The following is a 17319-nucleotide window of genomic DNA, read 5'->3' as shown; positions in this document are numbered from 1 at the left end:
CATCCTGACCTTTAAGAAGCTCATGTATCTATCATTTTTATATATTTCCTAAATACACTGCCTCATCGTTTGCTCGGTCGGGAATCTTGATCTACTTACTAAGATGCTTTCCCCAAACAAATTTCGTCGCGATATAAAAATAGCGCTAGTTTTACGTTCTATCAGGTTGAAACAACATTGAAAATTGTAAATAGTGGTCGTTCTTTTTTCTTAATAAGACCATGTAAAATCAATTATCAAGATAATAAATCAATTATAATTTAAAAGGAGAAAATAAATCGGCTTAAGGAATAACTCATCTGATAAACCTCATTTAGTTCTGATAGTTAAAAATTAGTTTCAAAATTTAGGTACAGGGAATGATAGGAGAGAAAATGATGAGAAGTTTCTCGGGGAATTAAAAGATATAAGTAGAAAAGCAGATAATTTAACAATTTTATGATATCCGAAGCACCTAGTGCGTACTAGGGCCTTTATATCAATCTGAATATCCATGATCTCCTCAAAAGGTACGCACATCCATAATTTACTCATAACTTAGCATTCCACATGCTAACCCTTCTCCTCTTCAGGTATTCAATCTGAGGACTGGTTGGAACCTTCCATTCCTCACATCTCCGAACCTTCTTTTCCATCGAGCACAGTTCTTTCACTCAATAGAGTTAGTCCGGGTGTTTTTTCGTAAACATACTCCTATGAGATTGTCAATACAATGCTCCCATATCTAGTTAGATGGCCAAAAATTTAGATTCTAATGTTAAAAACCGATTTCAATTGTTTTATATCCTCTTTTATTTCACTTTTTTCCCCAATGCCCTGTCAGCCCACTTATTTTTTAGCAAATGGTCATAACTACATAAATGAGACGTCGAAATGGACAGAGAGAAACGAAGAAGCGCTAGACGTAGAGGTTGAGGATACTTCTAGATGAAATACGGAGGAGGCAGATGACTCGGATGTAGGGAGTACTGAGCGGGGTGAGGATGTTAATATCTGTGTTACAGGGATCATGTTAGGTAAGCAAGGAAGAGGAGAGGATTAGATTCATAGATAGAATGAAGTGTTGTAGACTTTATACCGAATCGAGGAAGATAAAATTGATCAAATTTAAGAAGCTAGGCAGCCCAGAAGCGTTTTGCAAAATGCTCCGAAAAAAACTACCTTAAAAGATGGAGTACTTGGATAATATGACAACTTGTTCTACCGAATTTTAATTCCTGCTAATATTTTTCAATCCCTGCAATTATTAATTATTAAAAGTATTAATATTGCGGAAGTAACTAAAATGTACGTTCGTGTACGATTAATTGTAAAGCTAAAAAAAGCGATATAAAAGGCCAATGTTTACGGTGGTACAGGAATAAAGAAATAATATTAGTTATTTGTATGGCTACCATTTTTTTGCAACGGATATGGTTTGAGTAGGTAAAAATTCGTTTTCAATTTCGCCACTGAACTCTCATATCTACTGCTTCCCACAGTCGATGCTTCACAGTCATTTCAATGATAGCATTTGTTTACTTTTAAGGTTTTATTCACCATCCTGGGTCTCGCTGCCCTTTCAGCGGCCGAGATTTACGCGCCACCCCTGCCCCTTTCCATACCATTCCCTCAGTTTCCAGTGCCAGGGCCCGCACGAGAGTACGGCCCTCCACCGGTAGCTCCTCCACCACTTCCTCCACCTCCACCGCCTCCACCACCGCCGCCTCCACCGCCAGCCTTCCCTCCCGCCGTCCTGCCCCCAGGATTCTACCGGCCCCCAGTGCCAGTGGCCCCCATTCCGCCTCCACCCCCACCCCCGCCCCCCGTCCTCCCTCTCCCCCTACGTCCAACCTCCTCCGCCTCCATCAACATCTTCCCTGCGGGCCAGCCAGCGTTCGCACCTCAAGTCGGCTTTTTTCAGCCAATCGGGGGAGGCATACCAGCAAGGGAGTACGGACTGCCCGGGTTCTGAGCCCCGGCCTTTCAAACTGGAGGAGGGACAAGCTAGGTGAGTTGTTTGCACAACGACAATAAGGTTGGTGTGATACATTGTTGGTGTGTTGGAAATGCTGATGTGCTGGAATTGCTGGTCTGTTGGAATTATGGTGTAAAAGTACACTTCATTTTAATAAGAATTTCAAAATATGCTCGTCTGGCAGTAGGTATCTCATCGACCATCGGAGATAAAAAAGCTTTCCGTTTCTTTCATTGATAATAAGTTTCAGTAGATTATTGAACAGATATTTTTCATCATCTCCATGAGAAAATTTTACATCGACATGAAAAATACTCTAAGTAATATATGATTTTGTACATTCCTGCCGCATATCACTAATTTATTTCTCTTACGAATCACACCAAGTTGATTAGTTCCAGTCGCGGAAATTCATTACTACTCCAACATATTAATTTTATGAATTCCACACCGAGTAAATCACTTTATCAATAAAAATGAAAATACTGCGAACACAAACGTCCGTAATCTCCATTTATTTTGGGGTAATTTTTTAAAACCCTATGCGATACTTTGAAAAACAATTTTTATTAAATCAAAATGAAAATATTAACAGATTTACTGACTAAAAATCCAACATCTGATAGATACATAATCGGATATGTTTTTCACATATGGTTGTCATACTATATAAACACTCAGATTCATGTTCTTGAGCTGTTTGCTGAAGATTTTAAAGCATTATTTTCTCTCTTTTAATTTATGATGCACATGAAATGGGATTGTGGACACCAGGAAGCTGAAGGATACTGATGGCTGTTGAGCCGTTCCTTGAATTCCCTGATTGTTTTGGAGGAGGCAAGGAGAACGGAGATTTCATCTCCCAAGCCATGGGCTCCTTCGCGCGAAGAGCAGCGAGAGCCAAAATTCCTGGAAAGAGCCAGTAAATTCACAACATGCTGCAGAGTCATGGAACCTCATGAATACAAGCTGGAACTCATACTGCATACTCAATCATGATTATAATGTTGTCATATGTTTAAATATTGGTGGAAATAAAATAAGTTAAAGTTATTAACGATTATTTTTATTTCAAACTGATGCAATATACCGCTGATATCCTATGAAATTCCGGGTTCTTAGCGAGCAGATTCTCGCTGAGCAAATTTAAAAAAATATCTAAAGCTATCTCGTGTATTAATCATTATACAACTTCAATGAAATCGTTAGAAAATTTTTGAAAAAATGAAAATATTTTCTCATGGCAATTCTTGTATGTAGAAATCGTTAGGGTTAGAGTATACCTTAAGAAAAACGAAATATATTTCATATACACCTGAGAAACACGCTTGTCTGATGACAGCACGTTTTAACGCTGCTAGAGTAAATATGCATTGAAATCAGACAAAAATAATTAAATAAAAATTATTTTATAGGAGGGCTCAGGGTTTTGTTAGGATTCAAGTCCAAAATTGAATTTAAAATAGAGGAAAATGTCACTCTTGTTACAGCAAAGCAACTCCATTTTATATGTCGAGTAATTAAAAGTTTATACATACTTTTATCTCATTGATATGGAATATACGTAAAATAACTAATAAAAACTATTCAAAGTTAATAGAAAAGGTCAAACCAGGGCTAATTTTTATTTTTGACACACTAATTACCTGTGGTAGCAATCAATTTCTACAACTAGTTCCTCATCTTCTCGTCAAAATCAGCCTACGTCAGTCAATAGGTCGATTAATCGTTAGGGTTAGTGCATACCTTAAGAAATTTAAAATAACAGCATTGATGAACGGCATTCTTTATCCATTTTGCTGAAAGATTTAATTTATCTTTAAATAGATTTTGATACCACTACTTTTCGGCACGAAAACAGCTGCCGTATTTTGTATTTTATAATTTAACTACACAGAATTGGGCTCATCACTACATCTCACGAAATCAATACTCACATTAAGCTAAAATAATAATTCATAGAATTTTTATGGACAAGACTCTTCTCATTTCCACTACACATTCTGTGTGCCTATATCCATAATTAAAGGCACCCGATTTCAAATAGTAAATGAAAAACTCAGCATCAAACATTTAATTTCCAATCACGATGTAAATTAGGTTAAGTTAAGAATATATTGGGGAAAAATAGGACTTTAGCAGTAAATATGACGCGATCGCGGAAATAAACTCAACTTGATATGCACCATAAGTATCAGGGGCTACGAAGCAATACATATACCCTAAATAATTCATGTTTCAAATTATTTCCTGGCAAGGTTGAATTACTTACATTCTAAAAAAATGATAACAATGAGGATAGTCGCTTTGAAGACTATGTAATTAGCATGAACAGGTTTGGACGTCATGGTGTAGTGGAATTAATTTCTTGTAAAGAGAGTTTTTATCTGAGTTATTTTTAAATTATGTGGATATATGCACGAAAGTTGAATTCATTAAATTATAATGACAAAAGTTATACCAAATGTATTTAGCCTCTCGCAAAATGCCCCCAAGGAGGTTCCACAGTATCTGTGTAAAATCACCAATTAAAAGAAATAATCATCTCACCCACAAGCAACCCTTTTATATATTGAAAGATAGCTCTAAAATCCCTGACTATACGTAAAAAGTTGAAGAGCTATTGCGACGGAACTAACGCCTTTTGATAAAAATTAAACACCACTAGTATTGGAGAGCTGTATTTTCCACAGTTATTGTCACTACGGTAAGTAACTAATTGCCTGACTAGTTTCAAGTACTTTCAAGTTATATTCTTTTCTCAGCTAGAGAAATATTTTGTCGAACGGATACGAGTAAGGATTTGTTTTACCCCGAACCATAAAAGACTTTGGTAAATGCTGGGTCAAACTCAGACGTCTGAAACTGCGATCCCATATTCTGTAAGGTATCATAGGTTCACGGTTGGTGTCCTAACACCAATTTAAAGGCAGGTTGAGTAGCACGCCGATATATCGACCCTGAGACCATCTCTTTAAATTATTAAAATTATAATCTAAAGTTCCATTCTGAAACATCGCCATTTAAATATTCATAGGCATATACAGGTTACCCTGCAAGTCACCACAATAGGCTTGTGGGGCGGTTTTAGAAAAAGAAATGGCAATATGTTGGACATGTGTGACTTCTTGAGTGCCACCAAGAAATTGTTAATATACTCTAGAGAAAACGGGATTCCGACGCCTACCCATTCGGCAAAATATATCTCTTACTTAATCCTCTCTGTCGGTCCAATAAATATGGTGATGTTTCAAGATCATGTTTTAAACGTGATAACTCCGCATCTCTATAGCTAACCGAAGTAAGTGAATGACATTTACTTCACTTTGCAGTGGAACCTCCGTAAGGGCAACATATCCTCATGAAATTGGACGAAAATCCGTTCAGGAATCAGGGACGCCGTAGTTGACGGAGGGACCACGGGATGGGCTCGGCAGGGGTGCCGTCAGGAAAGTTGGCCGTACCGATGGAGCAAACGACGTCCCCGACACGAAGAATGGCGGAGGAGCCAGTTGGGGTGGTACGAATGTCCCAGAGATGAATGCCCGCGGTAGGGGCGTATCTGATCGACCACCGACGGAGAACTGCCCCGAAGACAGGAAGGGCCCGGAGAAAGCGCCGCCCAACCTGAAGAAACCCTGAGCGGATACGGCCGCGAGCAGAGCCAGGAAGACTAGCGGGAACAGCTGGAACACAAAGTCGTGAGGGTTATGTGCGAAATAAATGCAAAATGAATTAATAAACCTTTTCATATATTATTTTCTCGTTACTATGGTACAATATGCACTACAGAAATGGTAATGTTCACACCTTAATTTTGGCACTTTCAAGGTGAAAATGACTTGAAAAATACGCAGAATGTCGAAACCATGGTCGGTAGTGGAGTGGATATAAAATTGTGAAAATTACCATTAATTTTATATTTTACAACGGACATATTGCGTTTCAACCAAGTCAGGCCGGAAACAATTTCATAAGCTCTCTTTGACGTTTTAAACAATTCGTGCTATTTAATATTAATGACGTTCTCATGAACGATTATACAAAAAAATTAGACAACTTATAATCTAGCATGAATTTATCATTTTCCTTTGAGCTGGAAAAATGTTATCCTTATAATATTTATAAAAAGGAATTGTATCCGTCAAGGTAAGTTTTCATGGCAAGTTTTACGAATCGGCCTGTACTGCAACCTATCCTTGAAAGGTGAATTTTTGGGAAAATTCACCTTTGTGTAGTCCTTAAATTCAATTCGTTTAGAAATCAATTGCCATAATATTTTTACGAATAATAAAGGTAATATACCAGTTTTCTTGGGGGGGGGGGGTGTTACGAATTATAAGATCTATCATACCCACATTGAAATTTCGTTTTTGAATTCAGATTACGAAAGTCAAAATTGTATTTTTCTTATCACCATCAGTGCACATTTCTTGGTACTCACGGCTTTCATCGTCAGTTTTCTGCTCTAAAATTTAACCCGTAGAAAGTTTTCACTGCTTCCTGCGAACTGAGTTAAATGAAAGGACTGCTCTTCTTTATAAGGATATTGCCATCACTATATTCAGCCTTTAATCTGACCGTAGCCTGAGTCCACCAATCAAGAATATATAGACCACTTAAACGTAATATTTTAACTTTTCAAGAGCACCTGCATCTCCCACCCACGCTCCAGGCTCTCCTAAACACCTGTGCTTATTTACCATCCTAAATCAACTTTCCAAAGAAGCCTCATAGTTGTTATACATTGACCTCACCGTTCTGTTCCACCTTAGTCTTGTTTTTCGATCAATGATTTTAAATGGACTCGCAAACCAATTTTGTATGCAGAGCCTAAGTATGATTTTACGGTAAATCAATAGTCTATATACAGTAAATCATTATCAAAGTCAAGAACTCTAGTTGTAGGCTTTTAAAAATGCTCAATAAGAAATACGGAAGAAATGTGGGGGGTTGGTTCTGGATGCTTCTGATGTTAATAGACTCTCTATTCTAAAATTGCGCCATGGCTTTCGTATTTGATTAAAGGAGGGTAATCATTGACCAATTTTTAAATATCATTGCAAGTGTTACTTGAGCAGACAAAAATTGGTGCACAACAATCATTCACGAGAAAAATATCACATTTTTTTGTTACTATGATGCATAAGTAGGACTTCAAAGCCCGTGACTTTGTTAAATTATGCATATTTATAGGCAATTGCACGAAAAATTTATTTCAAAATTACTTAGAAAATTTATAGGGGAAAAGATTATAGATATTGACGATGATGATGAAAGAGAATGAATCGAATCGTTAAGCTCAAAGTGCACGTTCCGTTAATAGTACCAATAATGAAATAGTGACGAAATTCGAGCATTGAAGAACAAAAATAATGCATTAAAAATTAAGTCCTGTTCCCATGCCTTTTCTTTGGTAGTTCAGAAAATGTTTTTCGAAATAACTGCCGACTGAAAAGGGGTAAAATCGCACGGAGTCACCCTTAACTGGACTTGAACTGCGGAAATTCCTTAGGAAAAATAATATTCGTACTAGCACATTTGGAAAAGCCATTTATTCTGGCCCAAAATAATACCGAACTCCCCTATACGTTCAAATTAAAGGAAAAATATAAGAACGGGAAATATTTATATTTAACTATGCGAAGTTCATATCTCGAGGAGTTCCGTATCCAACAACTCGGTGATTATATTTTAGTGGTCGGGATGAAAATTTTGGGAACCAATTTTTGACAGAATTCTAGTCAACCTTGGCTAATTAACTGCAAGAATCATTACATAATATCAGCTTATAGAGTTTATTAAATTTGAAAGAATCTAGAAAACCCTCCCGAGTCATTGCCGTGTTTTATTGGGCATCTTTTAAAAGGTTACTGTGACGTCGAGGTAAAGAAATTGTTGCATAAATTTTTGCATAGCTCCAAGATCTGGCTGAAGAGTTCATGAAAAAAACGTCCCCATTTCAATGTTGGAAAAGGAGAATGCTAAGGAATAGAACCTTTATGCTCGGCAGTACCCTCTTATAAGAATATTTTTCTTCATAGAATATTTTTAGCCAATACGCTTACCTAGCCGTAACTGAAGGCTGGTTACCTACTCGATTTTCCAGGCATTGACGACCTTTATTTAGTATGCATACGTTACTTCGAAAAATTTTACTTTCGGTCAAATAACTGAGCTTTATTAGAATATAAGAGAATTGACTATAAATTTATTCGCATTGGATAAATTCATCTACTAAGAACGTACGCCAAAGTAAACATATATTTGAGCACGATAGATTTTATTCTTAAAGCAGTTATAACATTATTAGCCATAGCACAAGACCACCTCATTTTTCAACTGAGATCTAGAGGTAAACAAATTAAATAATAAATACATATAAAGCACGAACGACTTATTTCAATGCATACGGAAACAAAGAGATGGACCAGAGTGTATTTGAATTTCATCGGAGGGCGAAACGAAGGCATGAAAACACATGTTTGAGGTTAGGGTACCTGTGATGAAAGGCTGGGTGGGGGGAATGGCAAGATAAAAGGGGGTGGGGAGTTTAATGGAAAAAGCGAGGGAATGGAAGGGATGTGGCGTAAGTCGTAATGGACAAGATAAAACAAAAATAAGCGATGCTCCTCCGGAACATGGAAGAAATTGAACGAGTGGTGACGCATTTCCGAAAAAGGAGACACCAAACTTGCAATGGGTCTGCAAAACCTGAGAAAGTCTATAAAAAGGCTTATTTGGCCACCAGAGGGCAGTCGATCGCCAGCGACTTGCAACTTCTCATTTGCGGCTCAATGAGACATACGCAGGAGGGACCAGCGGCAACATGAAATGGGTGAGTTAATAATTAAAACTTTAATATTTTATTATCTCTCGGTTTAATTGGTCGTCTGGGTTGTTCATTTGTTTTTTTCTTATTCTGATACATTGATCCCTTATCTCTCTTTGCAGCAGAGATTTTCCAATAAACTTAATAATTAAATTTGTTACCCTGCATAAATATTTTTTTTAAGCGGGTAAAAAGTTAATACAGGCTTGTAGCGCGAAAAGAGTGCAATGTAATTATGCATGCCAAGTAATTACGAATTGCTGACTTGTATATATCGAATAGAGTTTAGTTTAAGATGTGGCTTACATGGTGTTTGTTAAGTTGACCCTTATTGTGATAAACAAATGTAGTCGGTTGAAGTTGGTTCCTTCTTTATTATGTTTATTTATAGTAATTCATCTATAGAATTCGTTTTATCCATAGCTAGACATCTATAACTGAAAGTTTAGATGAATAAAGATGATAATGCAGGGACTTATCGCTGCATTAGCGCTTCCTCTAGGAACATAAAAGGAAATCAAACATTGCTGACGACCATGCAAAATTAGGGTCCAGACTAGAATGCGGATTATGATATAGTGTTACATTAGCCCCTCTACACATTTACTGATTCAATACCAATGCTGGTATGGATATGTGACGGTAGAACTCACCAAGAAAATGGATTTCATAAGTTGAGGACAGTGGCGCCAGTTCTAATCCCTTGTTTCTCTTATCATAATTAGTTTTATGGCTTTAATTAGGGACGTCCGGTTGACAAATTTTCGTTGCCTAAGAGATATTTTATATTATTATTATTATTATTATTATAAATGGATAAAGCCCTAGGTAGTTATGATATCAATACGTAATGCCATCACTCATTAATATAATTAAATAGTTAATAATTAATATTCACCGATCTTTCATTTTACCCATACAATAATTTACGTCGCATAATGACAATTGTAACTTTCTAATTTTTGAACTTAACTAGCAAATATTGGGTAAAAGAGGCTAATGGTGGCGTGTAAGAAATACGTAAATTTTCCTATCTACATTCCATACATTCATCATTGAATTGAATTTCTTCACGATATCATAAATTGACTATTAATTACTATAGCTTCCAGAAGCATATATAAGTATGCTGCAATGACTGCTTGTTCAAAATGAGCTTGGAGTATTGTTTTATTCGGCAAATTTGAAAAATAGCACCAAGTTTATTCACGAAATAATGAGTTTCTTTGGTCATCTTAATATGTATCCTTTTAAACATTATTCTTTCTTACATCCATTACATTTTATCACCGATTATATACGAATAGTTCCAAAATAGCGAATCAAAAAGTAGTTATTAATTGTTATAGCTATGAAATATAAAGGTGTTACTCTCTAGCAGAGTAACTAGTGTGATTTCAGCGGATAATCGTTGCTATGTCGTATTGCGTATGAAAGGGAAATACTGCCTGAGTATAGAAACCTCGAGTAAACTAACGCAGCCATAAGAGAGTTTATATAAGCATTATTAGATCCGAAAATAGTGAAGAGAAATTCATATCTGGATTCGACAGAGGTAAAATATTCAAAGATGATATCAGCAAATGAGCTGCATTGTGTAGTAATTTAAGTAATAATAGGAGTAATTAAATGTGGAATACCATTGGTCAGCAATGGTTGCAATAGTATAGCATGTGTAGTTGCTGGAACAGCACTCACACTCAAAAAGCAGCCTTGCATTATTTAAAGTATTTATCATAGGGAGATATAAATATTTATCATAGTAGGGAGATATAAATCACATTGAAATTGATGAAAGAATGAATTTTCCTTAAGACAGATGTTCGGAGTGACCGACCCTCGAAGATCATCTGCTAGAAAACTACTTCGAAAAATGGCAATTAATATCGATAAAAACTCATCTTACAATGTTCTTTTTCTACGTGGTTTTTACGTAAAAACGACCTTGAGAATTTCAATAAGTAGTTTAGAAACTAGATGTAAATGTTATGCGAAATTCAGGTGAATAGAAAAAGAGAATTACCACTGCCCTTCTTAGAAGCAAAAATATTAAGTCCAAATTTTATTACCGCCATCTATTTCTATGCGGTTTATCAGTAATTTTTGAGCAGTGCCCATAATCGTGTCTTGTCTAAATTACAAATTCTAGTTGACATAGTGCTTCGAAGTTTACATAATGTTAAATATTTGTACTAATGTTTTCAATTTATGAGCATGAGAGACTTTGAAATAATTTCCTGCGTTCATTAAAAATTATTCCCTTTCCTGCATTGCTTTGATCTCACTGGTTTCAGCCATTAAACGGCCGTATGTCAATACCCTCCATAACCAGTATTTTCTAACCCACATCGTCGAATTCCTTCCAGGGCGACCCGTCTATGCCAACTTCAAATTATCCAAAGGCCTCTTCACTATTAGCTCCAGCGCCTGCAAACTTGTCTCATTCTCTTCCCTGAGGATAATTTTCTCCACCATACCCTAAGTCAAGTAAACTCAAATGCACGAATGAGATTTCTATTCTTTAAAAAAATCGTCAGTAGTTCAACCTATCGGATTTACTACGATATTTCTCCAAACCAAGCTAAAAAATAATTTATTAATAATTTTTATTATTTTTTATGTATATTGTACATACAGCCGGTTTTTTCTGTCAAAGTTAGACGAATTTGCTATCTCCTTCCATTTGCTTCCTTACTACCTCCCACCATGACACCATTCTCCTCATATAATTATTATACAACGGATATTGAAATCATGCGCCCATAATGTTTATATCTCCCTGGTTCCAATGTATACTCATGCTTTTATAAAGTTTTCATAAGACTAATGGTATAAACTCAAATTCCCTATTTCTAAGACTACGATGGATGGTTTCTAATTACCCGCCTGAAAGACTATCTCGGCAATGGGTACAGGATAATTCATAATGTGGAAGAGCTTCTCCTCAATATACGCTCGCTCAAATATATGCCCTTAGTAAAAAAGAAAAAAAATACGGAAATTTACGTTATTTATTTTTTTCCTTAGGTAATCTTGATTTTCTTGGGTCTCTTCGTATCATCTAATGCGGCGCCACAGTCGTCTTCCGCTCCTTTGGTCCCGCCTCTAGTAGGGCCCCAAAGCTCATCTGTGACCCCGCTTCGGCCGAAGCCTCCAGGACAACCCTCTAGGCCCACGCCACTCGGCACTTCCCAGAAGCCCAAGCCTCGACCACTGCCTCCGCCGCCCCCACCTCCACCACCTCCACCACCACCGCCACCATCGCGTCCAACAAGTACTTCTCTGGTGCAGAGACCCTCAAAGCCGCAGCAAAAGCCCCAGAAGCCACCGCCTGTACTGCCCCCCTCCACTTCCGAGACGACGTTCTTCCTACCGTTGCCTGAGGAGACTTCAACGTCCGAGCCTACATTCTTCGTCACACAGCCGGTGACACCACCAGAAACGCAACCCTCGACTTTCGGATTTTTGCCCACTACGGACACCCAGCAGACCTTCACACAACAGCAGACCTTCACCACCTTCCCAGAACAACAGACCTTCACCAACTTCCCAGAACAACAAACCTTCACCAACTTCCCAGAACAGCAATCCTTTTTCTTCCCGGAACAGCAAAGCTTTAGTTTTCCGGCGCAACAAGCCTTCACGAACCAACAATTCTTCACCGCTCCATCGCAGCAAACCTTAGTTCCAGTATTGGATAGCTCTGGCCAGTGGACTTACGTGTTATACCCCTCCCAGCCTTTTTACATAACGTCAGCTAGTCCAGCGCCATCAGGATTCACCACCACACCGGGGGCAGTGTCCTTTGCTCCTGAAGCTCCCGTTCAATATCCAGCAGCCAACCCTGGGGCAACCGTCTATGGTCCACCAAGAAGTTAAAGAGGAAAGTTTCCAATGACCCTAACAAGGTTAATCTTATGCTAGGTTCTGAATCAAAAAATTGTACTTTTGGCAGAGTGAATGTACAGAATATAGCTGCTTACACTACATATTATATGATATTTGATTTAAATCATTAAAAAATAAATGATGTGTAAAAAAAACACATTAATGCCCGTAGTAACCACTGTCAAAAGTTTGTAGAGTGGAGACAACGTACCCTCACTCAATATTAAAGAAGTCCAATCCTAGAAAGTGCTAGGAATATTAATGACGGAATATAAGACCAAGTAAAAGCGGCGCGCGATTAAGATGAGATAAGTAATCTTCGAAAGCAATTAGTACGATCTGGATGACTCAACACACAAATGAATAAAGCACATGTAATTATGAATAGAACATGAGGAATGGCAAATTAACCCTTTCTAATCCAGAGCTGCTTCTGGGAGGAATTAAATTTCAAGACTTATAATTTTTTTTAATGTGTAAATTTTCCACTTGACAATAGTTATAATACCAACATATTTCACCATGAAATTTACCACACAAAAGAACTTTTATTTTAAAATTTTCCGGAATGTAGCTGATAATGTATATATTTTTGGTGCTACTTTGAAGCGGCTCTGGGTTAGTAAAGGTTAATACTGAGGAAACTCCTTACACACAAAATATTACATTGAAATTCCTGTAAAATAAAGCACAAATGGAGTGAAACGCTATTATGATAGGCCACTGAAAAATGATTCTGTGTTTCTACTGGGGGGAAGCTCCTCCTTCAAACTAACTTAAATTAACTCGGCAGTTTAATACACTAAAATGTGTTCATCATTGACAATAAAAATTACTTATCTATATTACCAAATCTACCCAAAATAGCCATCATTATAGGCAGGTAATCTAGTCAACAGCTTGAGAGTTAAATATTTCTTTCCCAAAGTATCGCCAGAGAAATTTACAATGTAATTACACTGAATTTGATAATTATCATAGAAAGAGATGTCTTTCATTACAAGCTGTTATGATGGCAATTTTTAATTTTTATTTCTGTTTTTTGAATGATGAATCCTGAAACCCAGGATTAAAGGAACGAAACATCAAGCAAAAGGGCTGTTTTGAGGAATTAAATACTTACAAAAAGACACTAAAACGGTTTTTCATTTTCATGCAGTAGATACAAATGATCACCTGGGAATGGATGAACACAAGCTGAGCGGCAAAATAGAAGTCATGGAATGGATGAAACAAGAATAATGATGGATAAATACTAAGGATGATAGTAAAATACCCTGGATATTGAATGAGGCGTTTGTAAAACCTCTTAAAATGAAATTCACTCTTGATTTGTGCTATGCTATGAATAATCATAAGGGCAGTTTGTTGGAATGAAAGAGAAGAAACCACATCATAAAAATGATTAAAGGAATTCTCGGCATTTTGAATATTAAATCACTTGTTTTCATTGCCACATGGTTGCTTTAAGCAAGATACCTATGAGTACCCTGACGAAATACTACCTCGATCCGAGAATAAAAAATATTTATTTCTGTATGGGCGTAAAGGTACTGGGATTATAATTTTCCTTCGGATTAAAACAAATTAAACGATCATAAGAAATTTTTCGTACTTGAGATACGATACATCTAAATACGTTTTGGTGTGGTATACTATTTTACTCCTCCTAATGAGCAATTAAAAAAATGTATTCCAAGAGATCTAAATAGGCCGAAAAATCAGTGTGCAAAATGTTCCTACAAGATAAAAATCTTTCATGAAATACTATTTCATTTTTGATCTTTCCCTTTTAACGATTGTAGATGCATTATTCTATGACACATTAAGTTTTTCAGTCGTAAGCTATTTGTACATTTAGGGTACAGCTATTACATTTTTACAATTTAAGGCAATTTCTTAATTTACTGTGAAGTAATCAAACTTGAGAAAAGTCGTTTCTAGAATTTTAAAATTGAACTAAGAAGAGAGCTTTTCCGAAATAATTTCACTAATTGTAAGAAAATATCAAATGTAATGCAAAATAGGGAAAAGCTAAATATATACTGATACAATATTCTACACAATAAATAATTTAGATTTTTGAGAGCAACTAAAAACCATGAATGGTCATAATTAGGTATTAAAAAGTGAAGTAACATAAAAAAACATAACCTGCAAGCAAGATAATTTAAAAAAAATACATAACACATACTATGAAAAAAGGAGTAGAAAACACCAACATGCATATTAAGTATAAGGGTTATTAAAATGCTTCGAGCATAGCAAGCAAGTTTTGAGAATATACTCTTGGATTGAAGACATTATATTTGAGTGTTCGTGAGAAGAATGATGTAAGGAAGAGTTTCAGGTCTTAAACAACTTTAATGCTTCTAATACTTAACATATAAAAGTCTATTAAGTGTCATTTATTATTTCACTTCGGTAATAACCCAAACTTCATTAAACAGTTTTTAATTCTTCCAAAAAGGGGCTGATTCAAGGCAATATGATAGTTTTCCTTAAAATATATACAAACATACGGGTCTATTAAGCATAATTCGCCAATACATTATATCAATCCATTAAGTCAATATATCATATTTGCCAGTTGATTGTAAGTGTAGTAATATGGATTATATTTTACAAAGATAATTAAAGGGATTTTACAAAAATTGAAAATTTTGAGGTGATTTATTGATGCCTTTCGAGATAATTGAAGATTTAAAAAACTAGAAATCATATTTTACTTTCATAGAGCACGTAGGCACCTATGAAAATTATATCCCCTTTGAAAGTCATCGGCAATATTTCAATGACTTGAAAGCATAGTATTCCAAATGTTTTCGTTTCACATAACATTAATCACAATCCATATATTTCCGGATGTTTTCCACCGATTTACGAGAAAATGTTTTTGTCGTCTGCTACGACCGAGTGAAAGTTCTTAGATTGCTGCCTCCCTTTATGCTTCGTAGTAATATCGTAACCCCGGAGCCCATTGATAAATAATTCCTGGTTCCACCGACTATTTATCAATATCTTTAAATTATGGGGGGATGCGAAACATGATAAATTTGCACAGACAGATATTACCATTGTTTTTTTCATCATTGAAATAAAATGTAAAAAATATTTATTAGACACCCAACTAGAGAATGAAAATACTTAATACTTAAGTGAGTCAGAGTCTTAAAAGTTGAGAGGGGGCATTCATTATCACAGAAAAAACTTCGTGCAAAAATAAGGTAGGCCATGGTTAAAATATGGAGTGTCATCAGCAAGGTAAAATCAACACAACTTAAAAATTGACTAAATACTGACATATCGGTGAATTCAATACTATTATGCTAGAATAGAAAAATCTCACATAACTAGAAATCTGAAACTAGAAAAAATAATGTAATGTTCGGTGGTGGCTAGTTTTTTCAATTTTAGAATAACCCTTATTACATCCATTATTATTATTAGTAATAATGGGGCTAAAGCGAAGGTTACTGTATATACATGGTTTAAGCACTTAGCAGACTTGGAACTGGTCTAGATTTCCGTCATCCCTAAGAAAATAGCAGCGGATCGCAAATTTTTGGAAAATAAGATAAGCCGGAAACTCCCGTTACGCAAGATGGCACCGTTACATCATATGATATAAGCTACGAATATCATAATCGGGGAAATGTCCAAAATTAAACAACCATCACAAAGACTAATGGCATCCTAGATTTCAACAGCAGTGCTAGTAAGAGAAACTAATATTTTCCAGCAAGAGGAAATGGGATTAAACTATTCTCACATGTAAACTCATAAAATAAAATCTGTCAACTCAACGAAAATACGAATGCAATATGGATAGGCGATGATGTGACACTTAGACACTGAAATTGAATATAAAACTAATCACTATGAATGAAAAGTTTAACGTGGTAGAATTCAACGTCAACCCAATGCAAAAAATAAATGATGTTAATTGAATTAAATTTATCTTTTGATAACCCAATTGAAAAAATAGGCACCCTGGAAATGAGATAGCCATTTAATGCCAGCAATATAAGGAAATAGCAATGGATGATGGAGAGGCTAGCTGCCATATTTTATTTTTCCAGGGAGGATTGGTCAATTTTTGGCTGGGACTAGTATCCCAAGTTCTATTTAGAGTAATCATGCAAGACAAGGTTTGGAAACTAAATGGATGGTGACGTAACCCCGAGTTAATAAAAATTTAAAAATCAATGTTTTAATTGATAAATGTCTTGAAAACTACATTCTGACCAACTAATTTGGTCCATGAATTTCCTAATCTTAGCAATGACGTTATTATGGTCTTGACCAGAAGGCATAAAGTAGCAGCAGGTATAAACAAGTTTCAACTAATGTATATTATGTGGGTGTGTTGTCTATGGTAAACAGTCGGAAACATCCAAATGATTACGATTACAGCTCATCCTAGCATTATAAAAGACTTCCTCACTAAACTGAGTCAGATAATGAGCCCTAAAGGGAATAGTTGAGAAATGACTCAGTAGCTCTCCCATCCACGGCCACTTGAGTGAACTTAAAGTCACCTCTTAGGGTGAAGTCTCTTAAAACGTCTACTAAATAAGTGAGAATGAAGAAAAAAATTCTCTCCTCTGAGCATTACAATATATTTTAAATGGCTGAAGAG

The 17319-nt window shown here is 36.1% G+C and overlaps 1 long non-coding RNA gene across 1 annotated transcript; it reads right to left on the bottom strand.

The window, feature by feature from the left end:
• Positions 1–2520: 2520 nt before the first annotated feature.
• LOC124160891 lies at positions 2521–12780 on the bottom strand. Its single transcript, XR_006865262.1, has 3 exons — positions 12510–12780; positions 5422–5643; positions 2521–2866 (listed from the first exon to the last, which is right to left on the bottom strand). It is a non-coding gene; the product is annotated as an uncharacterized LOC124160891 (long non-coding RNA).
• Between the last annotated feature and the right edge of the window lie 4539 nt (positions 12781–17319).

The sequence above is a fragment of the Ischnura elegans genome, chromosome 6 (assembly GCF_921293095.1).
Source record: "Ischnura elegans chromosome 6, ioIscEleg1.1, whole genome shotgun sequence".
NCBI classification, from domain to species: domain Eukaryota; kingdom Metazoa; phylum Arthropoda; class Insecta; order Odonata; family Coenagrionidae; genus Ischnura; species Ischnura elegans.
This window is presented reverse-complemented; position numbering and strand designations above follow the sequence as displayed.